Source organism: Microtus oregoni, unplaced genomic scaffold (genome assembly GCF_018167655.1).
Source record: "Microtus oregoni isolate MIOR12 unplaced genomic scaffold, Mior012 000044F_001, whole genome shotgun sequence".
Classification (NCBI taxonomy): Eukaryota; Metazoa; Chordata; class Mammalia; order Rodentia; family Cricetidae; genus Microtus; species Microtus oregoni.
The window spans coordinates 48687-64176 of record NW_024543212.1 but is presented as its reverse complement, the minus strand read 5'-3'; the positions used below and the strand labels follow the sequence as shown (position 1 = coordinate 64176).

The following is a 15490-nucleotide window of genomic DNA, read 5'->3' as shown; positions in this document are numbered from 1 at the left end:
AGAATGTGTGCGTTACAAATACAAACCAGCATAAATAACCATAGAAAGACACAATCAGAGCTGGCAATGAATTGTATGTACTATTGTATGAATTTGTATGTGCTATTGTACATCTCTGTGTGTGTTTGGGCATTCTGTGTGTATATACTTGTGGAAATATAAGTATGTGATTGTATATATTCATAGGGTTTCTCTCCAGTATGTGTTCTTTCATGGCTTTGAAGAGTACTGCGGTAAGCATAGGCCTTACCACACTGATTACATTCATAGGGTTTCTCTCCAGTATGTGTTCTTTCATTCCATTTAAGGTGCTTGTGATATGTCAAGGATTTATCACATTGAAAATTTACTGAAGGTTTCTCTCCAGTTTGAATTCTCTCACTCCTGTAAGAATAATTGGCACATGTAAAAGCTTTACTACATTGAATACACTGTTGTGCCTACACATTTCTATGAATTTTATAATATGTTCCAATTCTAAAGAGGAATCAGATACTATGTTTTTGTAAGTCTGTCTAAACTCATGTTTTGCTCTTTGATTAGGCACTGCTTTGCAACTTGAAAGATACCTCCAATGGCAAATCCCTTTCTTTTATGGCTTACCTTTTTATAGTCACAGAATCTTTTTTTCTATGATAATTTACACAAAGGCGAAGAGAACTGGATAAACTCAGCTTTAACATTCATGAATTCTCCTATACCATGAACCATATTACATATGTTATGTGAACTAGGACACCCAACAGTATTTGCACAGTTCTAGAACTCATAGGGCTTCTTGCAGTGAGAGTTTGTTCATATATTAACAGTGATGGTGGAAAACCAATTAATTGTATAATTTAATCCAATTCAACAAGTATACTCAACATGGGGACTATTGGTTATCTAATTATTCTTAGAGAGTGGGATGCTACATCTCTCTATATCCCTATGCTCATATTCTTGTATCAAGAGTAACCTATGGTATACATAGTAAAGAAGAATTTCAATTAAAATATTTTCACGTTGAGTTCTAAAGGAACTTGCTGTTCCTCACAGACTTATGGTATAGATAAAGGTTTCTGCAGAACAACTGCCAATGATTCAACTCTAACTGCTTCTCTCACTAAACTTAGCACAGTCACAAGAAGTGTACAAGGAATACAAGATTTACTATGGGCTATTGGTTTAGTAAATAATTTTGCAGATATACTTATCATTGCTTCAATGTGTGTACTTTTATATTATGAGTAGCAAAAAGAAATTTATTTGCAGATCTACAACAAAGCTCTCATGGTGCTATGCCTTAAAAAGTATCATCTGTTATCAGCTTGCACATGAAAATTACCTTTCATGTCTTCTAGAAAATTGACAATGTTCTTCACTATTATGGTCTTCCCAAATGCATTCTAAAATATAATACCAGAAAATATATGTTAAGTTATTGAAAATTATGCAATATTTAAACTGTTATCTCAAGGGAGCCTTAGAACTATGACTGCTTTATTCAACTCATTCTTATTCTTTCTAAATCAAATTACAGAAGAACATCATTAAACAAGAAAAAATTATCCCCTTATTTTGAAACATGAAGAAAATTCATTTTTACCTATAGTAGTGAGGTTCCTGTAGGTCTCCAGCATCACATCTTTGTAGAGATTCTTCTGGGAAGGATCCAGCAAATTCCACTCTTCCCGAGTAAAGTTGATATGCACATCATCATAGGTCACTGCCCTCTAAAATATTTCAGTCACATGTATAATAGAAAGCATGATGGTGACAACATCGTAAATGTATACTTCTTTGACTGTATAGTCATAAAATTCTGGTATTATTCCAAGACACAGACAATCACTTTAGAAGGAAATTGAATAGGAGATTCACCTCTGTCATTTCTGTACCCTTTGAATGGGATATCACCTCACAAAAGAACTATTAATAGAAAGACAAAGGAAATAGATCAACAGGACATAGTGCACATGAGAAAATTGTATGAAGAAATACTAATCACAAAAAAAATACAGTAGACAAACTGGGTGTATTGACTCAGGCCTTTAAACTCAGAATTTCTGAAGCACAGGTGGATATATTTTCCTGGTTTGAATGTCAGCCAAGTCTATGGAATCATGTCCAGGACAGGTGGAAGTATACATTAAGACACTGTATCCATTGAATAAAATCAATGAAAGAACAAATGAAAGAATTCAGAGATGTTTACTGAAGTTCCTACAAAGAATGATGCATGGCCTTTTTCTCTGTGAGGTCCTTGGAGCCCAGCAAGAGGCCCTGCTTCCATACTGAGGATAAAGGTCTTGGAGAGAATAGGGATACAATGATCATATCTGGATATAATATAAGCAATATACAGCAAGCTGACAGCTAACATCAAATTAAATGGAGAGAAACTCAAAGCCATTCCACTAAAATCAGGATCAAGACAAGGCTGTCCACTCTCACCATATCTCTTCAATGTGGTGCTTGAAGTTCTAGCAATAGCAATAAGACAACATAAGGAGATCAAGGGGATTCAAATTGGAAAGGAAGAAGTTAAATTTTCGTTATTTGCAGATGATATGATAGTGTACATTAGTGATCCCCAAAACTCTACCAGAGAGTGTCTACAGCTAATAAATACCTTAAGTTATGTGGCAGGATACAAGATCAACTCAAAGAAATCAGTAGCCCTCCTATACACAAAAGATAAAGAAGTGGAGAGGGAAATCAGAGAAATATCACCTTTAATGATAGCCACAAATAGCATAAAATATCTTGGGGTAACTCTAACCAAGGAAGTGAAAGATCTCTTTGACAAAAACTTTAAGTCTTCCAAAAAAGAAATTGAAGAGGAGACCAGAAAATGGAAGGATCTGCCATGCTCTTGGATTGGTAGGATCAACATAGTAAAATGGCATTTCTACCAAAGGCAATCTATAGATTCAGTGCAATCCCTATCAAAATCCCAACAAAATTCTTCACAGATCTTGAGAGAACAATAATCAACATTATATGGAAAAAACAAAAAACCCAGGATAGCCAATACAATCCTATACAATAAAGGAACTTCCAGAGGCATGACCCTCCTAACATCAAACTCTACAGCAATGAAAAAAAGCTTGGTATTGGCTGGATGCTGATGGCATATGCCTTTAATCCCAGCACTCAGGAGGCAGGGCAGGTGGATCTCTGTGAGTTCAAGATGAGCCTAGTCCACAAGAGTTAGTTCCAGGACAGGCCCCAAAGCTACAGAGAAACCCTATTTTGAAAAAAAAAAAAACAAAAGCAAAAAAAAAAATAAGCTTGGTATTGGCATAAAAACAGAGACGTTGCCGGGCAGTGGTGGCGCATGCCTTTAATCCCAGCACTTGGGAGGCAGAGGCAGGTGGATCTCTGAGTTCGAGACCAGCCTGGTCTACAAGAGCTAGTTCAAGGACAGGCTCCAAAACCACAGAAAAACCCTGTCTCGAAAAACCAAAAAAAAAAAAAAAAAAGACGTTGACCAATGGAATTGAATTGAAGACACAGCTATTAACCCACAAACCTAAGAACACCTGATTTTTGACAAAAAGCTAAAATTATACAACGGAAGAAAGAAAGTATCTTTAACAAATGGGGTTGGCATAACTGGATGACATGGATCTATAAAAATAGATCCATGTTCGTCACCATTAACAAAACTCAAGTCCCAATGGATTAAAGATCTCAATATCAATCCGAACACAATGAACCTGATAGAAGAGAAAGTGGGAAGAAGCCTGTAATACATGGGCACAGTAGACCACTTCCTTCGTAAAACCACAGTAGCACAGATAATAAATGGCACATCCTGAAGCTGAGAAGCTTCTGTCTCTTGACAGTAACATCTTGTAAAACATGAAAACTAGTTACATATTGCCAATATAGAATGGCACAAAATCCCATTAACATTCCAGGAGAGAAAGATGGAGACACAGTGAGGGAAGACTGGACCATGGAAAGACTGAAGTAGAGCAGGACAAACATCAAATCCTGTAGCTCCCTTGTCAGATGTATGGCTTCAGTTTCAAATAGCTTAAACGGTCCTGTCCTTGCGACTTCTCATGCATTTCTCTCTTTGGTAACTTCCACTCCCTATGAGCAGCTAGGTTTCCATGGAAGTTGTGTCATAACTTAGGTATCTTAACATGTTTGGGCTCAAAATGAAAATCCAGTGTGTTGTGAAATAACATCTCTAATTGTGTTTACTTGTTTATGCTGTAGAACTTTTGATTTAATGATGCAAAGAAGTGCTGCCATTTTTTATGCTGCATTGGTTTAGCTCTGTGAAGTTGTGATACTTTGCCTATCTAAAATACCTGGTTTATATGGAAAAGAACTGAAGGACCAAGAGAACGACAAGAAAGCATAGAGAGGGCTGGCAGCCAAAGAGAATAAAAGAAAGGAGAACTCTGGGATGAAAAAGTGAAGACAAGGCAAGAAAAGGAGAGAACAACAGGAGACATTCACCTAGCTACACAGCAAATGATGGAGTCAGAAATAAAGAAGGGAATACAGAATAGAGAAAGATGAAGGCCAGAGTGAAAAGATAGAAAGAAAAAATTAAGTTTAAAATAACCATCCTTGAAAGAAGCCAAAGCAAAGCAAGGTCAGACATTTATAAGAAAACATAAGCCAGCCGGGCGGTGGTGGCGCACGCCTTTAATCCCAGCACTCGGGAGGCAGAGGCAGGAGGATCTCTGTGAGTTCAAGACCAGCCTGGTCTACAAGAGCTAGTTTCAGGACAGGCTCCAAAACAACAGAGAAACCCTGTCTCGAAAAACCAAAAAAAAAAAAAAAAAAAAAAAAGGAAAGAAAACATAAGCCTCCATGTGTGAGATTTATTTGATAAATGGGTAGCAGATTCTCAATAGAGAAAGAAGTAAAAGAAAACAACCAACAATGCCAGGCTTCAATCCTCAGAGCTCCATGCAATGAACTCTCACTGTCTCCTCTCTGGGCTTCTAACTCTGCATAACATAGATGCCTGCAACAATGATAAACTGTAACCATAAACTAAAAATTCATGATCTTAAATTTTGATTCTTTCTTGTTTCCAAGAGCAACACATAGGGGTGATGCTGAAAAGTGTGATTTCTTATTTGTGAAGGACACTAACAAGCTTGGACCACAGGTGCAGAAAGTTTTGAAACAAGTAGCTTCCTGCCAGGTGGTGGTGGCGCATGCCTTTAATCCCAGCACTCGGGAGGCAGAGGCAGGTGGATCTCTGTGAGTTTGATACCAGCCTGGTTTACAAGAGCTAGTTCCAGGACAGGCTCCATAACCACAGAGAAACCCTGTCTCCAAAAGTAGCTTCCTGAGACTATGAATCACTTTGCTCACACCTTCCCTAAATTGAAGTTTTCTGTGGCCAGAGTCTTATGCTTGTGGCACCTTGATAAGCTTCCATTCCATAGCATGGGCCTTCTCTATAATGGTGATAAACACCTTGAAAATCCCTGCCTATCTCAACACATGACTGCTGTCTGAAACTACCTTCTCATTTTTATTAATTTTTGCTCACTTGTTTTTTCCACTGTGCACCTGAATAAGCCATCAGTGATAACCTTTGAACATATTCAATGTTCCATTTAAGAAATTAGCTCATTATTTTTTAATTCTGTCTTACTCAATTTATAGAGCACAGGCAGAGGAAGAAAGATTTGAGCCAAAATATCACACAAACGACCTCAGGATTAATTTTTTTTCTGGAGTTTATTTCCAACTGAAATCCTATGACCACAATACTCAATTTCTGCCATTATTCCTAACATTTATTTCCATTTTCCTGGTCCTAGACTAACAGCTAATTATGTTCAGGATTCTATACTTCTGTACCCTTTGAATAAGATATCACCTTACAAGAGAAATGTCTATTAACAGAGAGAGGCAAGGAAGCAGATCAATGTACACAGTACACATAAGAAAACTGAAACTGAATGAAGAATTACTAACTACTAAAAGGAAAAATAAGATGAAAAATTGGGTGTATTGACTCATTGTATAGTATGAGAGAAGAATAAATTTTAAAAAAAGGAATATGAGTACAGTTAGGGTATTTGACCAAGGTAAGACTAAAACTTATCAGGGCAAACAATGAATCATGTAGGTCTGTCTCAGGCTGTTAGGACTTCATTCTCAAAGGGCTTACATAGTTCTATTCCTGTAGATGTCTCTCTTTTGCTGCTTCCACTCCCTGTATGAAGCTCTTTATGGCATATGTCTCATAGCTTGGTATCTCAACATCCTATCATCGCATCATACAACTGTGGCTCCATTTTTACAAATTCATTCAGTAAACTCTCACAGAATCTTAACTGAGTTTCCAACTCTGCAAAACAGATTGGTGCAACAGTGCTGAAGCGAACTTCAGAAGAAGATTCTATCACTTATAGATTGTGCATCTTTCTTGTTTCCAGTACAAGTATAACATGTGTTATCGCCCAAATTTGGCTTCTGACTTGTGGTAGACAACAGAGGTGGGATTAGGTGTTCAAGCAATTCTCAATTACTTAGCATGAGGCAAGCTTAAGCCACAGAAGACATTGCTCTACAAAGAAATCAACAATCAACATCACTTAAAAAATGGAATGAAACTATTAATGACCTAGAAACATTGGAGAAGAGAAAAAATAGAGATAGTTGTTTCTATTCTGATCTCAAGAGAGAGACCACTCTCCACATGCAAATATTTTTCCTGCAGTGGATATTCAGTTTCCTGACTCAAATGTGTAACTTTGAAACTGAGGTGCTACAATCATTTAATTTAAGATTTTGAAGGTGTCATACAGGACAACAAGGTCATTGCCCTGGAGAGGAAAAGTCTGGGACCAAAGCCACTTATGTCAGGGTAAGATAGCTAGTCTCGGAAAGGAATTTCTGAAAGCCTGAAACTACGGTTGTTTAGAACTGATAGGACTTCCCCAGAGAGAATTCACTCTACACATTTGAGAGATCAATAAATAAGTCTCTATGATTATATGGTACACCCATCTCTAGATGCAGCTCGAAGAGAAGCCAGGCTAGAAGAGATTCTGCATTCCACATGTTGCCATCTTTGCATCTTTTAGGTTCAGGCTCCACACTCTGAACACTTTAAATAGGAACAGAAGACTGCAAGCCTATACCAATCCCTCTTCATTTCTAAGTTCCCAAATAAAAGCCAGAAAGATTAGCAGACACTTATTAACTGCTATTTTTCTTTCTCATTGATAAGTCAAGGCCAAACCTGGAAGGAGTTACAGGACTGTCTTCCCAGCATTGGGCTGCAGAGGCAGGATTAGGTGTTGAAAATAATTCTCAATTACACAACATGAAGCAAGCCTAAGCTACAGGAGACAGTGCTCTACAAAGAAATGAACATAACTTGAAAGAAATGAAATAAAACTACTAATGACTTAGAAACATTAGAGAACAGAAACAAATAGAGAAAAGAGCAGCAATACACTTAAAGAAAGTATTTGAAACTGATACCAAAAAGTGATTTTTGAAGTGATGATAATAATGTACTTTTAAGATTAAATAAAATTTTCTATAATAACTTTGAAAAAAGAGAAGGCCCTTCCCTAGGGGAGGGGATGTCATTAATAAGAGGTAGATTGATGGTGCCCATATACATATGTTGGCTGCTGAGATCTGTAACTTGACACATAGAGTTAGTCAATGGCCTGTTTTTCAAATCACTGAGCCGAAATAACTGTGTCAAGCAAGATCAATCATATCTGCAGAGGATAGTTGCCTATTTGCTAATTCAATATTTCTTGACTCAAGACAACCTTCCCAATATGTATAGCACACAATCTAGTCTGTGTTCATTCACATGACATTAATTTAAATATGCTAGCAAATTACAAATCACTCCTGCTACCACAATCAGGCCCTTTTTCATAGTGGTGGCTCCAACAGCTGATTGCCTATGCTGTGCCCCCTGAAGTGCACACAATAATCTATTCTTTCTACTGTGGTCTGAAGACAGAAATAATACTGCATATGCAAATCCTTTCCCTGCAAATGCATTTGACTGTAACTACATGACTCAAATGCATAATTTTATTCATTTTGTTTTTGTTTTTTGAGACAGGGTTTTTCTGTAGTCTTGGTGTCTGTCCTGGAACTAGTTCTTGTAGACCAGGCTATCCTTGAATTTACAGAGACCTGCCTGCCTCTGCCTCCTGAGTGCTGGGATTAAAGGCATGCACCACCACTGCCCAGCAAATACATAATTTTAAAATTGTGTGTTGGTTTAGTCATTTAAGTATTTTGAAGGTGTAATATAGAGGACACTCAAGGTCACTGCTGTGTAAGGCAGCAGACAGGGACCAAGGCCACCTGAGTCAACATAACACAACTTGTCTCAGAAACAATATTTCTATCAGGATGGAAATGAAACTCTTCTAGAATTAATATGCCTTTTCACTGAGAAATCACATCACACACTTAGGAGATTAATGAAAAAAAGTCTCTTTAATGACAGTATGCATAAATCCCTGTCCAATGCTCAAGTGGAACCAGGTTAGACAGATTTTGCATTCAATATATGCTGTTATCTTTTAAGTATCTCTTAGGCACTTCGTCCAGATTATACTTTGTTTTTTTTTAAGGATTTATTTATTATGTATACAACAATCTACCTCCATGTATGTCCACAAGCCAGAGGGTACCAGATCTCATTACAGATGGTTGTGAGCCACCATATGGTTGCTGGGAATCGAACTCAGAACCTCTGGAAGAGCAGCAAGTGCTCTCAACCACTGGACCATCTCTCCAGCCCTTTTTTTTTTTTTTTTTTTTGGTTTTTCGTGACAGGGTTTCTCTGTGGTTTTTGGAGCCTGTCCTGGAACCAGGTCTTGTAGACCAGACTGTTCTTGAACTCACAGAGATCCGCCTGCCTCTGCCTCCCGAGTGCTGGGATTAAAGGCATGCGCCACCACTGTGTCCAGATTATACTTTGAACAATTGAGGTAGCAACAGGCAACATGCTGGTCTAGATATTTAGACAAGAAATATTCCCAGAATATTTTCTTAAGTACGCCAGTGACCTGTTACAGCAGGTCATTCTTCACTGACAGGGTTGTAAGGTGAAGGTCACAAGGGATGAGAAATACTGGACAAGTAAAAAATAAAAAAAGACCGGGGGGGGTGTTGCAGAAGATATGTCCCATGCTAATAAGCTTCTTATGAAAAATAGCCAGGTGGTGGTAGCATATGCCTTTAATCCCAAGACACAGGGAGAAGAGCCCTGTGTTTCTCTGTGAGTTCAAGGCCAGAGAAACACTGTATCAAGAAAAAGAATACAGGGAGAGAGAAGATGATGTCTAGCATTTTGTATACTAATTCCTGAGGAGAAATGAAAGAATTATATGAAGTCAGCAGAAACTATCATGCAATGAGACAAATTTAGGAAGAAGCTAGTCCAACAATTCTACACAAAGGATATACAGGGTATTTTGAAATCTTGGCTAAGTGCAGAGCTCCATCTAGTGGGAAGGGTTGGGTTGTCAAGATCTGAAGCAACCCCTCCACAAAGGCCTGGGCACCAGACCATTACCAGCTCCAATGCATATTCCTGGTTTTAGAGAAGGAGCTCTGTTTTATTATCAATACATCAGGTTCTTAGGGAAACTCACAAGGCTTATGTCCCAGGCTGTTACTAGGTCTCCCAAGAATGTCCCTCTTATCTGCCTGAGGTTCTAAATGAAAGCCTTGATTGTTCAGGCCAGTCCTTCACACAACAGTGATTTACATTTCAAATATAGGTCACCTGGTGTCATATAGCCCTTCTGGTAGAACTATGCTTTTCTCAAAAGGAAAACAGGAACTTGAAATCAGACCAGGCCTTATGGTTGGCTGTGACTCTGTAATGCCTCTTTGAGCAGCTTCATAAGAGGTCTGTTTTTTGATATTTGGATGAGCCTAGTGATGTTTATTTATTTACTTTTGACTTTTCGAGACAGGATTTCTCTGTAGCTTTGGAGCCTGTCCTAGAACTTGCTCTTGTAGACTCACAGAGATCCACCTGCCTCTTCCTCAGGATTACAGGGATTAAAGGTGTGCACCATCGTTGCCCACCGGCAATTTTTTAAAAAAAATATCAGTGCTGGCTTCTTTGAAATGGTTTGGAGTCAAATATCTGGACAATCCTGATGAACAATGTATACCTGGGCATTCTAATCTCTACCAGCCCTCATTAGCATATACTTAGCTTTTGGGTGTTTTAGACACAGTCCTCCCTCTGCTAAATTCTACTTTGTGAGACTTAATTATTTCAAACGCATTGGTAAATCCTTTGTATTTCCAATTCTACTATTCTACATTATCGTATAGTAGTGGAGACCTACCCAACATGTGAGATGTATTTGATAACCTCCACAGATTTAAATATAAATGGAGATTACATTTAAAGGTTAAATGCAAAGTGCTCAATATTGAAACTATGTTGAAGAAACTAGGCCTCTCTGAGCTTGGCAACTTGTTTCCGTGAATGCATCGACCCTGCTGAAGTTGACTACAAAAGTGTTTTTAAACACAGCTTCCTGCTCCCAATACTTTAAGCAGATTGAGTCAGAGCAAAATTATACACAGGCCTGCCCCTAGACTCATGAGTTTAGCAGGGACCATGAGGGACTTCACAGTACAGGGACTATGGCGGCAGGTTTCCATGCAGATGACGGAAGGACACACCATAGTGTTTTCCGCACCTCGCCCTCTGCTCCTCCCCATCAGAAGACCACGTTCCCTCACTCACCAAGTTGTGCTTCTCCATTTTGCCAAAGTTCTCAGCTCATCATCTCCCTGCAACAGCAACTGCACCCGAGAACAGGAATCTACTGGCACCAGCTCCTCTTCAAAGCCAAGACTGAAGGTGGCTGCCCGGAAGAGACCTGCACTGCTTCTGACTGACAGGTCACCTGGAGTGCATGATTGGCTAGTGAGTCCTGAGTGGCTAGAGCACCGCCCATAGGGGGTACAGTGTGCTAAAAGAGACAGAATACTGGCTCCTGTCCATTCCATTCACCCCAACAGAGAACTTCTCCAGATTTGAGAATACATGCATTTAATAGCACTGGCCCCTGGCTACTAAAGTGATCAATGTCATCTTCTAGCTCTCCAGAGGAACTTTCTTTTTTTCCTGTTGGATGCAATGGTGACTCACTAGCTTGTATGGAGCACTGTACTAGGTGGATTGAGCAATTTCCTGTCCCGCAAGGGTAAGGATGCCCAGAACACTAACAACTAAAGAGAGTTTCTTTTTTCTTGTGATGTTGTGAAATCAAAGCACTACTTTATTGAATGAGTTATTTTACACAATATGAACATCAATATAATTACAATTGTAAAAAAAACTTTATAAGAATGGACTGATTTTTCAGATTTCCAAATCAGAGTTGACTATACACTTACACAGAATTGTCTTTGCATGAAGCCCAAAGGGAACAGCATAAAAATGAGTGTTTCTGTAGCCCCTTTATTTTTGCTGATCAACAGTTTGTTTACAAAAAGCAGCTGCAGCCTGGCGGTGCTGGCGCACGCTCGGAAGTCAGAAACAGGCGGATCTCTGGGAGTTCGAGGCCAGCCTGGTCTACAAGAGCTAGTTCCGGGACAGGAACCCCCCCCCCCCCCAAAAAAAAAAGCTACAGAGAAACCCTGTCTCGAAAAAAAAAATAAAAAAAAAGAAAGAAAGAAAAAAAAAGCAGCTGCAGGTTTGTTACCTAGGTCTGAGACAGTAGAAGAGTCAGGTCTGGCATTTGTGTCCTACAGACTGTGCAGGTGTATATTAAGGCAGTTTTCGCAGCAACCTTTTGGTTATGTCCTTGTTTCTTCTTTTGTCCAGTCTGCTTTTTGGCATTTTTCTGCTGAGACTGAATCTTCTGCTGTCCACGACCCATATCCGGGCCGGTGTGGCGTCCGAGAGACCGCTCAGTGCGAGAGGAGCCTGGCAGGACGAGCAGGGAAGGAAGGGACGCGCCCCGCAGCGCAGCGCTCGGGGCCTCCGCCAGCCACCGAGGAGGGACCGAGCAGAACCGGGAGCACAACAGACCGCGTCCCGCACACCCGCCGCAGCGCGCGCCCGCTGCTCCTGAGCACGAAGCAGGCCCGTCGCTCGTGCCCGCGCACGCTGCCGCCGCCGCCGCGCTCCCAGCAGGTCCCGCCCCTCGCCTTCCTGCCGCGGCTCCACCCCGCCCCTCAAGAAGAGAGTTTTTAAGTTACAAAATGAGCTGGGCAGTGGTGGTGCACGCCTTTAATCCCAGCACTCGGCAGGGGAATCTCTGGGAGTTTGAGACCAGGCTGGTCTACAAGAGCCATTTCCAGGACAGGCTCCAAAACCACAGAGAAACCAAGTCTCGAAAAATAAATAAATAAATAAATAAATAAATAAATAAATAAATAAATAAAAAATAAAGTTACAAAATGAAATATTTGTTCTGTGGCTTCACTCTGAGGTCAGATGAACTGAAGGTACTTTTTACATGGTTTTCACAGGGATTTTACACAACAGGAAGGAGAAAAGCAGGAACCAGGTCTCAAGATGATTGGTCTTTCCCCCATCGGAAAGCTGGATGATGACTCCATTGTTTATGGGTTTTATTCCTTAAATTCGAAGCAAACTCCAGGCGAATGAATAATTATAAAAAGGGTAGTGTTCATGGAAATTTGAATATGTAGAGAATAATGGAGCTAGAAAGAATGACTTCATGAGCACTATTGTCAGCTGGCATATCTTCCTCTATAGTTAGGTGAATAAAATATACAGCTGCAGTATTCAAGATTCTCTACATGAACAGAACAGGTAGAATGATTCTCACCATGGATGTAAAAAGTGAGCTTATTAGAATGTCTTACAAGCTGTGGTCCAGGTAACTTAAGAACAGCTGCTTACCAATGGCAATTGAAGAATCCAATAGATTGCTTCTCAGCCTTTTCTCTAAGATCAAGTGAAGAATCCAGCAGTTGTTCAGCCCACAAACCTTGACTTCTCAGCTCATTTTAAGTATTCACCAAAATTACAATGACGTAGGCACTAATGCTAGTACAGGAATGAGCTTGGTAGCCAGAGCCAAAGCACAGAGGCAAAAAGAGACTTTTCTTCTTCAAAATACTTTATATGTGACTGCTGCTGCTAGAATGTAAGATGCTGATTGAAGTTGGGTCATAGTTATTGTTTGATTCAGTTTTTTTTTTTTGGTGATTTCAAGACTGGATTTTTCTGTGTAATTGTGGAACTGATTCTGTATGCCAGACTCGTCTCAAACTCAGAAAATCCCACTACCTAGTCATCTCTTCCTCATTCAACCAATCATAGGGAATAGACTATAGGTGTATGCTTGACAGCAGAAGGCATTGTAACAGGAGTAGAAACCATTGGAAGTTGGCCATTTCTTCATGTATCTTCCTTGTGTCTTCAGGACCTACGTGGTCCTGATCTCTAATATACCACTCCCATTTGATAACAGGTTGTAGCTGTAAATGTCCTACTTTATAACTTGATAGATCCAGTAATATTCAGCTCATGATGGGCATTTCAAATCACTTGGTAAGGTGGTGACTGCAATGGATTAAGCCACATATGGTTGGTACTTCTAGGTTCTAGGGGTCATGCAGGGGCACACAAGCCCTCAGTCACCTGGGGATGTTAAAGGTTCCCTCCTGCATGATCCACGTATGACTCAGCTAAACCCTTGCCCGCTTCCTTGAGCCCGATCATCTGCATATGATGGAGCCATGTCAACCCCTGTGTGCATGCACCAGGCAGCTTTTAAAATCTAGATGAGCCATCGTCCTCCCTGTCTCTGAACACTAACTTCCCAGGCCTCTACATGCCCCCTCTAATAATCTCCTAAGAGTGTTTCTTGTGTGTTTTGTGCTTCCTTCTTGGTAAGAAAAAATCCTAAGATTGCGCAGCTCTGCTAGCACATAGAAGTTCAATTAGGTGAAATGAAAACAAATCAAAATATCCATCATTTTATTAAGTACAGCACCCTCTAGTGGTTGATCCCATGTTGGGAATCAGGGAATCAGGACGGGGGAGCCCATGCAAACTGGGAGCCATGTGTTTCGCCTCTAGGATCCCACCTAAATATGCTGTGGGAGAGGTCCTGACCACAGAACAAATATTTCATTTTGTAACTTTAAAACTCTCTTTAGTTGTTAGTATTCTAGGCATCCTTACATCTGTGAGACAGGAAATTGCTCCACCCACCTAGCACAGTGCACCGTATAAGTCACACAGAATGCTGGAAGAAAAAGGGAAAGTTGCTAGGAGTGCAAGAAGATGACATTGATTGCTTTAGTAGCCAGGGGCCAGTGCTATTAAAATGCATGTATTCTCAGATCTGGAAAGTTCTCTCTTGGGGTGAATGGAATGGACAGGAGCTAGTATTCTGTCTCTTTAAGCACACTGTACCCTATATGGGCGGGGCTCTAGCCACTCAGGACTCACTAGCCAATCAGCACTCCAGATGACCTGCCAGTCAGAAGCAGTGCAGGTCTCTTCCTGGCAGCCGCCTTCAGTCTTGGCTTTGAAGAGGAGCTGGAGCCAGTGGATTCCTGTTCTCGGGTGCAGTTGCTGTTGCAGGGAGATGATGAGCTGAGAACTTTGGGAAAATGGAGAAGCACAACATGGTGAGTGAGGGAATGATGTCTCCTGATGGGGAGGAGCAGAGGGTGAGGTGCGGAAAACACTATGGTGTGAACTCCATGGGCCTGGGTGGGAACCTGCCGCCATATTGCCTGTATTGTGAAGTCCCTCATGGGCCCTGCTAACTCCTGGACCTAGGGGCAGGCCTCTGAATAACTTTGCTCTGTGGCTTCATCTCATTTGAGTCTTGGGAGTGGAAAGCTGCGTGTAAAAACACCTTCCTAGTCAACTTCAACACGTTTCCTGCATTCATGGAAACAAGTTGCCAAACTCAGGGAAGCCTCGTTTCTCCAGTATCTTCTCGATATCGAGCACTTTGCATTTAAGCTTTAACTATAATTTGAATTTATATTTAAATTTGTGGATGTTATCAAAGGCATCTTACATGTCGTGTAGCTCTCCACTACTGTGTCATAATGGAGAAGAGTAGAATTGGTGATACAATAGATTTACCAATGCTTAAAAATTATTTAACTCTCACACAGTAGAATTTATCAGAGGGAGAAATGCGTCTAAAACACCCAAACTGTGAGTCTATGCTAATGAGGGCTGGTAGAGATTAGAATACCTGGGTATACATTGTTTATCGGGATTGTCCAGATATTTGACTCCAAACCATTTCAAAGAAGCCATCACTGAGTTAAAAATAAAAAGTCACTGCTGGGTGGTGGTGGTGCACACCTTTAATTCCAATACGCTTGAGGCAGAGGCCGGTGGATTTCTATGAGTTCAAGGGCAGCCTGATCTACAAGAGTGAGTTCCAGGACAGGCTCCAAAGATACAGAGAAACTCTGTCTTGAAAAATAAAAAAAAATTACTAGACCCACCCAAATATCAAAGAATAGACCTGTTAACAAGCTGCTC

General features: G+C 40.4%; 1 pseudogene; it reads right to left on the bottom strand.

The window, feature by feature from the left end:
- Window positions 1-15490, bottom strand: part of LOC121434601 — a 42597-nt pseudogene that overhangs the window by 1501 nt on the left and 25606 nt on the right.